Here is a 17,575-nt window from a genome sequence, read left to right on the forward strand (position 1 = left end):
AAAATCATCTACTCCGTAATTTACTGTTTTACAATGCCTGGAAATCACTGCTGTGTTAACAACTGCTCCAGTGATTTACTTTCTCCTTATTCTTTCTTGTATTTTGTTGATCTGTTGGCGCAAAAAAGAGCTAGAATTTAGTCCGTCTCTGTGCTGTTCTGATGACGTTGCCCCTGGCAACCGATAGCGTCTCCTTCCATCATGGCCGACCGGCTGACTGTAAAAAGCTCAAACCCCGCCCAGATCAGACCAAATCGGCACGTGACTCCTCACTCTCAATAGGCCTACTTTTGTGAGATGGGATAACCCTAACTTTTAGCTACTGCTGTGTTAACCATTTAATGGGTATAATTTATTTATCAGCCCACCCAACTAATTTGACCACCAGCCGCCACTGGTAGCACTTATTATTGAACCACACCGCACGTAGGCTACAGTAGCACTTTAACTTAAGAGCTGCTGGTTTGATCAGTTTTACGGATTTATTGATTTCATTGATTTATTTGTATAGAATGGAAGCACCCTTCACTGTTTTAAATGTGAGAAAGTACTTTGTATGAATGTCTCGTATGTATTGTTTTGTGTATTGCAGTGGCTCAGAGCCCAGAACAAATTTCCCTTTGGGACAATAAAGTACAATCCAATCCAATCCAATTTACCATAGATACCAAAAAGAGGTTCTGGCATTTTTGACAGAGAGGTCACACTTTATTCTCAGCAGGTCATCCAGAACCAGAACCAACAGAAACATTAACATCACACAACCACAGAACATATTATTACAATAGCATAAAAGCACGTTTCACCTTCAGCCAGTAAAGCCTGATGAAGATTCTTGGGCAAGTTCTAAGTTAGTTTCCATTCAGTGACCTCTGTGTGGGCTTATGGACATGTATTTTTTTGAAAGACACTGGAGATAATCGTATCTCTGTAAAGATTAACTCATACTGAAACTAAAAATATGTGTATAGCATAACTCTGTTCAGGCTCTAGGCTACTTGGTTAATATGATTTTTTTCATGAAATATAAAATATTCTCACAGCTGGAAACTGTACAAAAAGTAGTCCATAATATATCTGTCCAATCAAATTCATTTGAATGTGACTAAATAATGAAAAAAATAGCCCAGTTTGGTGGAAAACTGTCCAATCTGGCAACACCAGGGACCTCAAATGCCCCAAAGTTTCCCTCAGATCATTTAGATCAAGTAAACTATGTCAGGTCCTCCATCATCTGGCCCCATTATTTTGTTTAATAATTGATTGATTGTTCAGTGTATAACATGTCAGACAACAATGACATTTCATTAACAGCACATCAGTATTCCCTGAAGCTCATATTAACATATTCTCTCTTTTTTGTTCTGTTAGAAAAGACAAATTCACATCTGAGAAACTAGAACAAGGAGATTTGTTTTGTCGTATGTGATGTGATTAATTAATCATCAAATGGTTTTGTTAATTAATTTTCTGTCACTCAGCTCTATAGAAAGCCGGCTGAGTGGTTTATCGGCGCCTCGGGGGGGAAATAATAAAATGTATAATGGGGGTCAGCGGGGGCCCAACGACAAATCTTTGCCCGAGGGCCTCGAGGAAATTAATCTGGCCGTGTCCAGTAATAATCCCCCTTTTTCTTTTTCATGCACTACATTCTGACAAGATTAATGATGGTTGAATACCACACTGACCACTCAAAGCCCTTCACACCAACGGGTCACGCTCACACATTCACACACACATCTTGTTCTTCTTTACATAACACACTCCGACGACGACGACGGTGCAGCATCATCGGGTGGAGTGTGGGTCACTGGCAGGGCCGTTGCTAGGAATTCTGGGCCCACTTAAAGAATACTAAAGTGGGCCCCTCCCCCTAACTTTTCCTTTTTTTTTTCTTACGCCTGATTTCCACCGGGGCCGTCAGCGCCGCGGAACGTCAGCGTCGCGGTCACCGCTGCCGATAGCTGCCACTCTAATCAATATTAATATTTCCACCGGAAGCGCCGCGACATGTCTCAGCAGCGTCCCAGCCGCGGCTCTCCGCGCCGCAGCGCTATCAATCCGCAGCACTTCTATTTTTGACGCTCCCGTTGCTAAATCGCGTCAAGCTCAACAGAGCCGATCGCACCAGACAGGAAGTCAGACACTGTATCAAAGTAAAACACTTCCGCCCCCTTTCAAAATAAAACACAACATGCACGTCATCTAACTTCACAACAACATTACGTCGGAGAATAAAAGTCAGCTGTGTTGGACTAGGTGCAGAAGCGGTCGTCATGGAAAACTGTACTGCGAAGGAGGCTCAACATGGCCAGGCTTTGTGTTCATCTTCCAGCTCAACAAAACCTCAAGTCGGTTTGTTAAGTCCGGCTCTCATCTTAATGGTCTGTGCGCGTTCATATCAAAGGGGGCATTTGGCGTCATATGATTCAACTTCTGCACGAAATTGATCCACAACGGGCTGATTTCAGCCAAGAGGAGTGCAATTGTTTTAATGGAGAGAGTATGAGCCATATATATATATATAAAAAAAAAAAGCACGATCGCAGCCTGAAGCAACAGTGTTGCTGCAAATACGACGAGAGGAGGCTGCTTTTAATTTTTTGGACAGCTCTTGCGCTATTACATTATATTATATGAAGCTTTATCCATTTAAACTAAATAAACTAGAGCAACATCAACTGTCATTTTAAATTGTGTTTTATATTGTTATATATTCCACTGATCGCAATTATAACGCGAGTGTGTGTTTTATTGGAAGCGAGGCTGAATAGGTTACAGTGGGGTTTTTTTAGGTGCTGCACTACAAGCAAATCTCATATTGCCTCTGTACAAAGACAACAAAGACCTTTTTAAATGCGAAAACAGCGGAGACTTATTCAAGATTTGCGTTTGGGCAACACTGAACAGGCAAAACACTGGAATTAATTTATTCATGGCCACATTAAGTGAAATTATTAACTTTACTGATTATCCATCTGATTGTCTGTCCTGCTGCGAGCGGACAACTTCTTTCAATGGTGACCATATACTGTATAAAGGTGGTGACTGACTGTAGGCTATAAAATAAAATATATGCTATAGCCTAATATATAATGAGCTCCTGACGCTCAGCTCAACGGGTGAGGAGGCGGAGACAGCTCTCGGCGGAGACGCTCAGAGAGAAAGTCAACAGCAGCGATCAGCTGATCTCTCCCTCCGTACAAACGCTCCGTTCTGATCCAGATCCACTGGACTTTCAAAGTAAAGGTGACGCCGCTGTAAATAAATTAAAATAGTGAAACATCAAAAGCTGTCGCCACTTTGTTAATATCAACCGCTCTACACTGTGTCAAGAGCAACGATCTCGCGTACGTTCCGTATTCTCGCGTGAATACGGCTGGCTCGCAAGGCAGCGCTGCGCTGCCGTAACACGTCCGGTGGGGATTGACGCCGGGCAGAGGACGGAGCAAAACCGCGACGCTGACGTTCCGCGGCGCTGACGGCCCCGGTGGAAATCAGGCGTTAGACTACATATGTATTATCGTTTTAGCCTTCTTTGTTTTGATGCTAATGCAGCATTACACTGCAAAAACTCAAGTATCTTAGCAAGAATATTTGTCTTATTTCTAGTCAAAACAAATCTCATTATACTCAAAATAAGACACATCATATTAAAAGTAGCTTGTTTTTAGACACTTTTTACTTCTTTCAAGCAGATTTTCACTTGGAATAAGTAGAAAAAATCTGATAGTGGAGCAAGTTTTTCTTCCTCATTACAAGCACAAAAAACTTACTTTCACTGGCAGATTTTTCTATTTATTGTGAATTTAAAGCAGAAGTGAGTGATATATTTGTGTTAATATAAGTCTTAAATAGTTATATCTTCCGACAGCAATCACTTACATAGAGTGTTTGGACTGAAACACGGGTCTGTCAGTCACTCTGCTCTGCTCTGAGCCGAGGAGAAAACATTTATCGTATCCTACAGTTTTTATCCAATGAGGAGAGAGAACGGCATGCAGGGCTGTGTGTGCAGCCAAGGGACGCCGTGAATGTGGCGACGTAGCGACGAGGACTGTTATGGTGCGTTCAAGGAAACTCGTATTTTTCCGACCGTGAAGTCGTACCAGTTCGATCTGGTACGAGTTCACCGGTCGGAAGTTACGAGTGGCCGTTATAGTGACTTTCACCGGTAAAACAGGTCGGAAAAACACGAGTGGGTTGCCTGGAACGCTACAAAGTCGTAAGTTGTGACTTGAAGCTGTAATTTACGATTTCAAAAGCCTGCCTGGAACGCAGCATTAGCGAAAACGACCGGACCACTCACTTCTGCTTTAAGTGAAAATTATCTAAAAACAAGTTAATTTTTAGGTGATGAGTCTTATTTTAAGTGGAAAGAGATTAGTTTTGACTAGAAATGAGACATTTGGACAAGAAATAAGACAAATATTCTTGGAAAGATGTAGAGTTTTTACAGTGTACTATGAGTATTAGTCAGGGTCTTACACAGAATAAATCAGTCATACAAAGATTAGACTACTGGGTTTTTTATGGGCCCCACTGGGCGCTGGGCCCCTAGAGTTATCACCACCTTTCTCCCCTATACAACGGCCCTGAGTCGAACCACCGACCCAGTTCACAGAGGAGAGGAGAGGAGAGGAGAGGACACACACGGAGGAGCTCACAGCTGCACAACAGAAACATAAACCCTGAGTGGTAATTAGACTCTCTGCAGGAAAAGAGGGTAATCTCACATTTTGTTGGGAAATTAGAAGTTCAGCGTAGTGTGAAAGGCAAACATCAGCCAATATACTACGAAATAACTGTGATTATCCAGCTGTGCAGACACAATTATAGAGACATTCACACACACACATATAAGGTTAAAACACTACGCATAAGATCACAATACTGTGTGCACTGCAAAAACTTCTTCTTTCTTGTCAAAATGTCTCATTTCTAGTCAATACTAATCTCTTTCCACTTAAAATAAGACTCATCACCTAAAAATTTACTTGTTTTTAGATCTTTTTCACTTGTTTCAAACACATTTTCACTTGAAATAAGTAGAAAAATCTGCCAGTGAAAGCAAGTTTTTTGTGCTTGTAAGGAAGAAAAACTTGCTCCACTATCAGATTTTTCTACTTATTTCAAGTGAAAATCTGCTTGAAAGAAGTAAAAAGTGCCTAAAAACAAGCTACTTTTTAATGTGATGAGTCTTATTTTAAGTAGAATGAGATTTGTTTTGACTAGAAATAAGACAAATATTCTTGGTAAGATAGTTGAGTTTTTGCAGTGCGGTTTATAGTCCACTGTCATTTAGAGACATAACAGGAAGAATACAGCTGAGATGGAATCAGATATGGAACATACTGTATGATTTACTTTGAGTTGTTCTATGGATCTACTTGTTTGTAAATGTGTTAATTTACTCAATAAAGCTATAGTGTGTAACCTTTGCACGTCCGATACATACAAGCATGTGCCTTTCAGGTCATGTGTAAGAGAAATGATAAATAAAATGTGTTTTCACTGAGAGAAATATAGGATTGATGACAAATATTTTACATTAATGAAATGTATCTGCTTACAACTCAATCACAAGTTATTACGGTCGGTATCTATTTAGTAAATGCTCATCAGAGGGAAATAAGTGTTGCACATCTTACATATAGATAATTTGGCCATTGGAGAGTTTTAACAGATATATTTTAAGTGACTGACTGCAGCTGTCACGTAAAGTTGTGCTGTAAAAAGTTCAATATTTTCCTCTAAAACAGAGAAGAACAGTTAAAGGGCCCATATTATGCAAAATCCACTTTCTACAGGTTTTGTAGTGGTCCTATGTGTTCCCGTGGCCTTTCTATGACGCCTGGAGGTGAAAAAAGTCTGTTCACTCCCTTAATTGATTTCTACACTTTTTTGAGATCGTGTCTCCAAACGGGCGAATTGGAAGTGCTGGCAGACTTGACGTCAGGATGCGCTGAACTCAGGTGACTCCACCTCCCGGTACTTCCTTATACTCCCCCTGGGCCAGTCTGGAAAAACGTGAGCTCCGCCCGCTGACACTTTTCCGGAACAGCGACCCCCCCCCCCCCCCCCCCCAATCCACACACACACGCGCTCTCTCTCTCCCCCCCGTCCGTCATTTGACATGAAGCGGTCGGCCTACGGGAGGAGCAGTCGGTACCGCGGCCGCCAGATGATCCTTTTGAATCATTGACTGAAAAACAGCCGCCGGTCATTAAAAATGAAATCGCGGATCAGAGAATATTGGGATGATACCGCTTCTCATCAGCGCAGCGGTCCTCATCACGGAATGAGAGACATCTGAACGAGGAAGTCTCCTCTCCCGGCGCAAAACCACCTCAATATTCTCATCAGTCCATACAACAGTGCAGTTTGTGCTGCGCTCCTCAGTTTCACTTGTTTTTTTTATTTGACAGTTTTCTGATGGTAGTAGGAGTCTCTCCATGTTTCACATTTACATTTTTTCAGACAAGATGCCAGTCTCAGAATTTTTTTTTTTTTCGTAAATCAATGCCCGACCCCTGTCCCAATGTCAACACTGACACATGTACCTGTAGTGAAAACCACACCCTCTCCCCGTGACAGCTGTGGAGTGGACGTGGTTTACACATCTTATTTGCATTTCAAGGTGCAGACACAGAAATGGCTCGTTCGCAGGAGAGCTCTGGAGAGCCACTTTTAGATTACTGAGATGTAGAGCTGCAGATTGATTTGGGGACAATACACTAGGAATACAATATGGTTGGACAACTTAAAACCATGTGAAATAGTTGAAAAATAGCATAATATGGGACCTTTAAGTTAAAGGTAGATTTATATGGTGTGGATACCTCAAAAACTGAAGTATTACTGTATACATGAGCAAATGAATTTCCCATCATTTTTGTGCAAAATGTATTTTTTCCTGCTCGTACAATGGAAAAACCTGTTTATCTGTGTCAATATGTTCTGGTATTACAGTAGTAGTATAGAAGTGGGACACTATACTATACAACTACTTTAAAGCTTTTTTCTTTTCTTTTTTACTGCGTGTGTGAGAGCAGTGACAGGAAAAAGACAGATAGAGCCGGTTCCATTCAACCATACACCTATTATTAATTTAATACACCTGCACAAGTGCTCATGATTAAATGGATAAATGCCACTCGTGAAGTGATAAAAGAATAAAAATGTGTATGAAATGAAACCGCGTTCAAATGATGATGAATATTCCCACAGAACTGAGATTGCTGAACTCTTTTGGTGTCATTTAATTTAATTTAATTTGATTTAATTTGTCCGCTGCACTGTTGACTCCCTCTTCGTCTTCTTGTGTTGCAGCAGAGGACATGAAGTTTGAGCTGTAGTAAAAAAATTAAAGGGATAGTTCACCCAAAATTGAAATTTCAACGGTTGCAAATGGATACCAACTGTCTTTGTAACAAAAAGACACACCAAAATACATCCAAATACCTCCATGCTGCTCGTATGTAATGTCCCTCTTGTATTGAAGCCCCGAAATGTGAAATTGTTCCGCCGGTCTGTGCAAATCATGCAAGATTTGCACTGACACAGGAAGAGCAGTGAACACATTTATCGCAAATGTGTGTATTGTCTTACAAATGTATATTTATTAATATGTCTTTGGTATTTTACCTCATTGTGGTTTGTTTTTTAAGGTTGCCTTTTATCATCAGGCAGAGGGACTGGCGATGAAAATTTGCTTTTTTTAGCTAACTCGGGTGCATTTACATTTGTTTTTTTACAATGTTTTATTAATGTACATTGTCCCTTGTCAATAAATTAAACCGAAACTGAAACTGAGACACTGGGAGCTTCCGCTACAAACAAGCTTGAAAAATAGACTTATTTAATTTTTTTCGGGACAACTTCGCATTTCGGGGCTTCAATACAAGACGGACATTACATACGAGCAGCATGGAGGTATTTGGATGTTTTTTGGTGTGTCTTTTTGTTACGAAGACAGTTGGTATCCATTTGCAACCGTTATATGGACATGCACTGCTACGCCGAGACCCCCTGTAACTCAGAGAAGCCACGGAGGACTCTGAAACTTCTCCCAGCCCTTAGTCGACATGAGGGTGAGTAGATAATGAGTAGAAATTTCAATTTTGGGTGAACTATCCCTTTAATAATAAAGAAGAATCCAATCCATAAAAATGTCAGGGAGCTGCTGCTCACGGGGCCAGATGGAGGTCAGGAAGACTGTCCTGCCCCGAGTTAACCCAGATCATCTCCAGCTGAATACAGATTCTGCTTCATGCATTGGTATTATGGGATGTTTCCAACGTCTGCCGTGACTTTGGGTCCATTTACAGACAGAGAGAGAGAGAGAGAGAGAGAGAGAGAGAGTGTGGTTGTTATCGGGCAACGTGTGAGGAGATTTACAACTCAGGGTGCAGGGGACTGGCTAAGCATTTTGTTTAATAGGTTCCTCCTTATATCTGACAAGAACCATATTTCAGCTAAATAACTGACTTTGCCTTTTATACTATATTGCATCTTTGCATATTCTCATTGCATCATGTTGTATTTCACAGCCGAGCGCACAACAGGCAAACAATGGTCTGAACAGAGACGTTTTTTACTCCAGACGTCATGCACTGTTAACGCTGAATCTGCTCGCTGTGTCAGGCAAAGAGGCAATTTATCACAGTCTGGGTGGGTGTGCTTTACAGATTGAGGAAAGTGAATGAATGTTTTATTTTTGATAAATTAAAAGAGGAAAAAAAAAGAAAAAACAAAACAAAACAAGGGACACATCCAGTTGACAGGTTGTGTTGGTTTATGTGTTTCCCAAACCATCTCTGAGCCTTTTGTTCAGCCTTCCTCCCATTGCAATCCATTAGAAACACCGGTGCTGCGCAGCGTTGAGAGCAAATTACCACCAAGTGAACTGTCTGTCTGCAAACAGCAAATAACCAGCAGCCAGTTTCAGTCGATAACAGCGTCTAACAGTGTCTGTGCAAGGCGAGCAGAGCCACTGTGGATTTAAAACGTGTCCCTACTTCATTAAAACTAGATCGCTCATGCAGGTGGAGAAGAGAAGAGAAGAGAAGTCCAGTCCATCCCTGTCCGAGTCGGTTAGCTAAGACCGGTCACCAATCTCCGCTCTGGCACAAACAGTTTTGTACCTGCTGCTGTTTGTCTTTTAAATAAGTTGTAATGCACCTTTTACTGACGTTTAGCTCATTATTTATGTATTTTAAAGGGACAACGAGGAGTTTGTATTTGGTTATAAAGGAGTCTCATATTAATGTGGATGAATCCACGTTACCACTTGTTAATGGTCCATTTTAGATAAATCTATGGTTTTGTCTTTATCGTTATTAGGGCCACGGGCCATCGCACCGTAGCCTCGTAAACCAGCCTCTCGTGGAAATGCATTTCATTTCATTTCTCGGGAGAGTCTGGCCTCATCCCCCCTCTAAGCGTCTGGGGTGGGCGGGAGCTGGGCGGGAGTAGTAGCGTTGACAGACAACCCCATTCAGCCAATCAGCAAGTTGGTGTAGTGACGGGGCTTTGCACCAGTCGGTCCCTGATTGGCCAACGTGCTGTGTCAATCACAGCGGCGACGCTGATTGGCTCGGCCTTCTGAGGGTTTCAGGCCAAACGCTTACAGCGGGGATGAGGCCAGACTCTCCCTCAGAAATGAAATGAAATGTATTTCCGGGAGCGGCTGGTTTACGAGGCTAATCGCACCGGGCACTGTTGGGACCAGCGGGCGAAACCCGGGCACTACTGTTATTGTGTGGATTTTTTCCTAGTTTTTTATTTTATTTTTCATCTTCCGGACGATTTCCTCCATATTGCTCGTCCTACTGACCCAAGTGTCCTGAAGCCGCCACATGAAAAAGTTGTTGGGAAAAATCAATGTGATCTCTGTTTTTATCCTTGTTGTAGCAGTAGCCCCCAGTGGCTGCAGGAGATGCGCGGGATTTGAATGTCAACATGAGGGATGAAAAGCAAGTACAGTAAAATCAAATATGATGCAAAATTAATGTCAATACAATGTTCAGTATGTGCATATTTTTGTATTTAAAATATTAACTATGCTTCTGTGTATAACTCATTGTTCTGAGAGGTATTGAAAAAAAAAATCAAGACAGGAAAACCCTTTCAAAGTCGGCTACAGGTGTAGTGGTAGTGGTACTGTCTCTACTCTACTGTTATTGTCCATTAGAGACCAGCTCCTGTAATTTAAGAGATGAAAAATAAAAAAAATAAAAAGAAAAGAAAAAGTGGACAAAATTGCAGCTTCTCTCAAACTCAGACATCCACTTAAATATACAAGGACATCACTCTGGAGGACTGAGTTCACTGAGTGAGGATGAAAAACCTCCCACATACTGTAAGAAAGTCACTGACAAGCTGAAGCTGCAGAGAGTCTGGATGAGGCTTTAGACTTAGACTTTTCCCCTCTTCTCTTAAAATATTTAATTTGTCTTTTCATTTGCACAGACTGGTTATTGGTGAGACTAATATCATGTTTTCTCTTCACCTTCAGCAGGCTTATCACGTCCTGAGATCCATTTACACACACGAGACACGTGTTATCAATCTTTTCATCTCATCCGAGCAGAGAATGCAAATAAGCATTTAACTCAAAATAAGCTATTCCCTTTAAGAAGCAGCACAAAAGACACATTTGATATCATATAAAACCACTTTAATTGGAGGATTAGCACTGGGGCTTGTGATAACATTCTTCATTATTAAAGGTTATGGGTTTTTTTTTTTTTTTTTTTGAATAATTTCTTGCTTTTTTTCTAAACAAATGAATCCCTTGGAGGAATGACAGATTAGTATGCTCACCATGTAATTGTGACATAATGGCGCACAGCAGCATGACATGAATACTTCATCATCAAGAGCAGAGACAGGTATAGTGTAACAGCCAGTCAAGGTTGTGTAATCTAATTGTGTGCTTTAGTGTCTATCAATCTTAGAAGTAGTATGACAGTGGGAAAAAAATGTGTAGGGACTACAGATGGAAATTAGCTGGGAGCTAAATCTGGTGCAACCATCTTTTCATTTTTTCCTTTAAATGATTAATGTAATTGCACATTGTCCCTTATTAAACTAATAAACTATAAACTAAACAAAAAAACAAAATAAACTCAGTGTTGATTTAAAGTCGTGCTTCTCAAACTTTTTCAGACCAAGGAAGACTTAAAGGGCCAGCGCTCAGAGATGACACCATCCAGGTCAGAGGTCAGTAGGTCAACCTACAGACCCCGGATGTTGATAACAGCTAACCCCGGACTCAGAGGGGAATAGCACTAGCCTATCAGAACTAAATATTGGTGAAATGAAGGGGTTTCTCTGCAGATAATGTGTTATTTAGAGGCTGCATTCTGCTGCCCTGTAGACTCCATTATACGGATATACGCGGCTCTCGGCTGGAGCTCATTTAATCACAACCACTTGTAATGACACCAAAGTTATCTGGGTAAGTTGCCTAAATGATCGTATTTTATGCCAGAAATAAGGCTTGATTGTAAAAAATAGAAATTACCCTTTAACCCATGAAAAATATCTGGGGGAGGAAATGATCGGATTTTATGCTAGAAATAAGGTCCAGATTGTAAAAAACAGAAATTACCCTTTAACCCATAATATGCTAAATTCAAGACTCCACAAATCTCAACCCAGCTAGGTCATTGCTAGAGTTGCACAGTTGCACTAAAAGGGAGCTTCCATTTGTTGATGATATGAACGCGGCCACACAAGTTTGAGCTAACAAGGCTCCCGTAGTTAGCTCCCACAGTCCCTTTTTATTTTCAAAATCTATCATTTGCAGAGAGTGGTAAATATACAGTAAACGATAAAAATTGAAATGACCAGTGCTGCAAATAGTAACGGTAACCCTTTAATTTACGGGCCGCTAATTATGTGATAATGTCAAGAAACAGCCAAGAAATAACAAGTAATTGTGTCATAATGTCTAGAAATAGTCCAGAAATAACGGACTTGGTGGAGAAAAATTCTGGCCTTTCCCAAAAAATTCAAAGCATGAAAAGTTTAGTCTTTTGCTTTTATGATAAACATGACATTACTATGAAATTGATCGTTGTTTCTAGGCTATTTCTCGACATTATCACGTAATTTTAGTGGCCTGTAAATTAAAGGGTTAAATGTTGATACTGTATGGTTCCATTGTTACTTCTCAGAGTTTCATTTTTGCAAACATGACGTATCACGTGTCAGTCATCATGAAAACAGTGTGTGTGACGGTTAGAAACAGTGTAAATTTTAAAACGTTTTATGTTACCTTGTCACCTCATGGACCACTCTTTGCAAAAGGCTGAATTTAATTGACTCTGCTTTCAGTAAGTTGCATATGAATTACTGAGCTGAACAGGATTTTCCATTAGAATATTACATTTTGACAAAAGACATAACCTGGATTTCTGTCTTTTCTTTGATACGGGCGCTTTCACCAATCATTTCAAATCTGGAGAAGTTTAATAATGTAGGAGGAATACTGTAGCTGCCACAGTAAAAAAAAAAAAAAAAAACTCCTCTGGCTGATTCTGTTTGACATAATCAACCTGACATGACATGTGAATGATGAGCCTACAAGAACTTGCGGCTTGTTTCTGCTGGGGAAAAAAAAAAAGGTGCAGACCTTGTTTTCATCTCCAGCAAAAGAACATAAATGTCCTTGGGCCCTCGATTCGATGTTAGTCACCTTGTTTTGTGGACAGAGTCTCTACCTACTGTGCAGAGCTGAGCCCCCTCCTGTGCCCACATCTACCTCCCACCTCCTTCCTCTTCTCTCTGCCCCGTCACGTGACTTCTTTCTGGAAATGCCAGGCTGACACACATCTGAGCTGAAGCCAGACAGGCAGGCAGGCAGGCAGAAATAGAGATGAAGCAGATGAAGGGAACAGCTTTATGGGAGGAGTGCAAGAGGCGAGAAGCAGAACGGCATCGTCATGTGTGTCCTCTTAACGCTGCGGCGCTGAGCGATGACAGTTTGAGTTTGTCGTGTTGAGATAAAGCTGGAGAAGTCGTCTGCCTGTCGTCGACACGCAGACAAACTCTGTTCCCTGTGTAAAGCTGATCCCATTACACACTCAGACACACAGCAGGCACGGCGTAGTACATTTATCGCTGGTTGGCCAGATGTTGAAAATAAACGTAAGAGCATGTTGATACTTGACATTAACTGTATAAAACCTTTATTATACCGCCAGGGAAGTAAATTAATGGAGCCTTTTGTAGATGTAGGTAGTTATTGCTACACAGCTAAAGTTAGTTGACCTACAAGGAAACTCCAAACTTCATTGTTTTACTGACTAAATCAATCACTGACCCTGCGTCAGCCCGCTGCTGATTGGTCAGAACCGATCGGCCTGTGGGCTGAATGGGGGTCATCCCTATGTTCCCACAGCCCTATGTTCCCTCAGCCCTATGTTCCCTCATTTCTAACTTTTGTCGTCACTGAAAATTAGGCCCTATTCCCACAGCCCTTTGGTCCCACCATTGGTTGGGTTTAGGCAATGAAGAAAGGAGTTGGTTAAGTTTAGTAAAAAAGACCAGGTAGAGGCTAGACAGGCCAGATAGACAGAGTCCAGATAGGTAGAGAGAGTCCAGAGGGAACATAGGGCTGAGGGAACATAGGCACGCTCCCGGCTGAATGAAGTTAGCCCAAACAGTCGGTAAATGGCGAGGGCGGGACACGGCACCTGTCAATCATCCACAGTCGGAAAATGAATGAGAGCTGAAAATTAATAAAATTTAATAAAATTAGCCCATTTAGAGATATCCTGTGTTTTCTTGAAACTATTTGATACTGTTGCCACTTCGGATTTCACTAAAACTTATAACAATCTTTTGTATAGCCTATTATTTAGAAAATATTTTTTCTCATCTTTTGTTGTGTAATGCAGGGAGGGCTTAGCCCCACTAGCCCATTGATACCAGCCGTCACTGACCTCACGTTGTGGCGACGCAGAATGCAAGGGCTATGATTGGTCCATTCAGAACATCATTTCCGGCAGCTATGTTTCCCGGTGCGGCAAATTCGCCCGTCATCCTCTGTTCTCTACTCATTTAGTGGATTTACAGTTTTCTTCATCTACGAATCAACATGTTGTTCAACATCGATCAGCTCCGTTCCACTTTGATCGCCATTGTTCACTGTGACCAGAAGATAAACGAAGTTTCGCAAATGACCACACTAAAAACCCAGAGCCGCTAACGATTCCCATCCAGGCAGCTGTTAGCAGCTGTTAGCAGCCGTTAGCCGCAGCAGAGCAGCTAGAGTGCCTAGCAGCCGTTAGCGGCAGGCAGCAGCCGGTGCTGATTGGCCGGGGAGCTGGTGGCCGGTGACGAAAGCGGCCACCAAAACGTCATTGACCACCATCTCAGCCAATAGGAAAATTTGATTGTAATAGCCGTGTTTCAACCCATAGAGGGCAGTCACTCTTACTGTGCGTTCACACCAAAAGCTTCCAAAGCGTCAAAAACGCTCGAGGCTGGGCGTCAGACAAGACAGCTCCCAAAACGGTAAATATTTTCAGCCGCTTCGGCCGATCGTCACGTGACTGACGTCAAAGTTCGATCGCGCTGGTCATTGGGGAGCCGAGATACAAAAAAAAAGAAAAAAAGGCAGCCGACGGACATCTCTATTCTGACAGGTTGCCGCCGAACCGCGTCAAAGCTAATTACCCTAAAGTTAACCAGGGCTCAACTTCTCGTCTGGTGAAGCTTTGGACGCTTTGTAAGCGCGGCGATGCCTGGTGACGCTTTGGACGCTCAGTGTCGCCGGGCTCTCATTGAAAATGAATTGACTTCCGGCGTTTTGGCGCTTTGGAAGCTTTTGGTGTGAACGCACAGTTAACTAGGAAAATACACCAAATTGAAATATTTTGACTAAAATGTCAAAAGTTGGACCAGAATCAATCGACAACACTACTTCATACCCAAATATATTTGTTTTCAGCAGAAAAAAGTGGTTTAGGGGTTTAGTTGCTCTTTAAGAATTCTTCAAGTTAGAGATGGTTTTGTATTCATGCTTTTATTTTGAAAGTGGGTGTTTTATTTTGAAGACAGTTTATGCAGTTCCACTTCCTGCCTCACGTTCGCCAATTTACCTGTTGTTTACAGTGGTACAGCAGTCACTGACGATGTAAGTTGTGATCATAGTGATGTGAAATGAATGTGCACATGTGACTTACCTCTTCTGATAGTGATGTGTAGCTCCTGCTGTTTATTTACGCTCGTTAAAAGCCGTTTTCACCCGTTAGCATGATCGCGAGTTGGCATCTATAAGCTAACTGAGTTTGAATGAGTTTGTATGGCTGCTAGCCTTCATATTTACTTTCGGTTTACATGTGTATGCTACATAATTAATAGTTAAAGCTACATTCATGAATATTAAGTGACTGACACTGAGATAAATGTATTTTATTTACGGTGAAGTGGCTGTTAAGCCTACTGTATGTGGCAATGCGAGGGTGAACTTCTATTATATTATATACTAAATTTGTCGCCAACAACGCCACCTTGGGTTAGGGCCCAAGGACCCGTACTAAAGGTCAACTATCACCTATCAAAGGACACTCAGGTTCGTTCACTCAGGGAGGGTAGGAGACGGAGTTCAATGATCACATACAAAAGTTTATTTAAAATTGATGACAAGGTTTGCAAAAAGGAAATTAATAAACAGGAGGCCCAGGAGAAGGGGATTGCAGGCTGAGGCTTACCGGCCGGAGGAGGGGTCAAAAGGGGGAAGGTGATGCCAAAAGAAAAGGGAGAGCACCCCACTCACACAGCAAAAACGTGATGTGCACACAAAATAAATCTTGAACGGGGGTCACACACACACGGGGATCACCACCACCCAGAAGGACCACCACCACCACCGTCGGCCTTCAGCTCTAGGAGGGGGAAAGGAAAACAAAATTAAGAGGGCTCTGCCAAACAAATCAATGATAAGCTAATACAAATAAATTCCAAATGAAAACTAAATGAAGAAATTATACCATCAATCACATAACACATAACCAAAACAATATAACCAACCCTTGTCTACCTCCACATTCACACACACATACGCAGTCCAGGTGAGTGGCTGAAAGTCCAGGTAGAGCCCGTAGCAGCGCACACGAGCGGCAGCCAAACACACACACACACACACACACCAACCGGCACCACGCGCAGTAGCAGCGGGAGCAGGGTCAGTAACAGGAAGGAAGTCGGTCAGTCGGCCGACAGGACCCCAAACCAAGCCGAAGCAGCAAGGAGGGCAGAAACATAGTAGCAGCAGACTGGCAGCGAAGCAGCGGTAGCATGTAGCCGTGGCTAAATATCCATGACGGATAGTGCTCTTCTTACTCAGCTTTAGCGTCCAAAAACCCCGGTTCAGTCCGGTCACTTAACGTCCCCTCCAAAGAGGGAGAGGGGTGAAGAGGGTCGGCGTGGCGGGGGGAGTAGGCCACCACGCGCCATACAACCGGCCGGCTGTTAGAGGGAGAGGAGCGAAAAGACACTTAGCACCTGGCTTACAGCGATTAAAAAACAGAAACTCTCAGTGACTCACCTACGCGCCGGTCGGCGGCAGTTAACGACCCATTATGTCGCCTCGACCGCGGCGGAGATGCCGGATCTATTAAGGAGTTACGGTTTGAATTAAATTAAAACAACGCTCACAATGTACACAAACAGCACGCTAAAGTGTGCCTACCTGTGCTCTGCTGGGAGCAGCCATGCAACGACCTGTCAGTGGGCGGGCCGAAGAAGCAGGAAGCGAGAGGTCAGGAGGAGGGACACGGCCTACTTTTATACTCTAGGCTTGAGCAACGATTGGCTACAAGCTAAAAAGGAGTGTCGGTGTAGCAGAACCCTGTGTTCAATCTAACAGTGGTGCCTCATACCACTACATGTATTCAATTGCATATATTTAAAGCAGTACACTGTGATAATTCAGTCCTTTATTTCTTTTGTATATTTACAGAAACTGCATTGCATTGTACCAGAACGAATTGCTGCAGTTCTACAGTGAACATCGTAGACTCCATTGATGTCTCGTGTGCTTTCTGACCGAAGCCCTGCAGCATCAGAGGTCACACTCCTCAACAAACATCATTGCGTTCAGAAGAAAAAAACATGGATGTTTGGCATATTGTGGCTCATTGTTGAATACGAAAAATAAATGCAGCAGCAAATGAGGAGACGCCGCAGGTGAGTGCATATTACAGCCTCTAGCTGGTTATTTCCGTTACATACGAGGACCACAATTTCTCACAATAATCACAGCTTAATATAAACATATTTCATATATACTGCAATAGCTAATACACAAAAAATATGCATTAAAACCCACAACAAATAACTTAAATTTTTTTAAAGTCTTGCAGTTTAAGACGAAGGTCGCCATGTTTTGATGTTGTTGTGATGTCAAGTCAGAAAATCGGAGCTCTGAAATGATACCCGAGTTTCCGACCTGTAATTTCCTAGTTCGACAACGACTCGGAGCTTGTTTTTTTCCGACTTCTGAGTTGTTTTGAATGCAGCATGATTACGGCATGGAGCTGACGCAGAAGCATCAACT

General features: G+C 42.2%; 1 long non-coding RNA gene across 2 annotated transcripts; it reads right to left on the reverse strand.

Annotated features, from left to right (window-relative positions):
- Nucleotides 1-15,886: 15,886 nt before the first annotated feature.
- Nucleotides 15,887-16,733, reverse strand: LOC310988358. 2 transcript variants are annotated; one of them, XR_014595476.1, is made up of 4 exons: nt 16,709-16,733; nt 16,565-16,630; nt 16,360-16,485; nt 15,887-15,902 (listed from the first exon to the last, which is right to left on the reverse strand). It is a non-coding gene; the product is annotated as an uncharacterized lncRNA (long non-coding RNA). The 2 variants fall into 2 exon arrangements; XR_014595477.1 differs by lacking the exon at nt 15,887-15,902 and having other exon boundaries at nt 16,266-16,485.
- Nucleotides 16,734-17,575: the final 842 nt, after the last annotated feature.

The sequence above is a fragment of the Trachurus trachurus genome (genome assembly GCF_905171665.1).
Source record: "Trachurus trachurus genome assembly, chromosome: 7".
NCBI classification, from domain to species: Eukaryota; Metazoa; Chordata; class Actinopteri; order Carangiformes; family Carangidae; genus Trachurus; species Trachurus trachurus.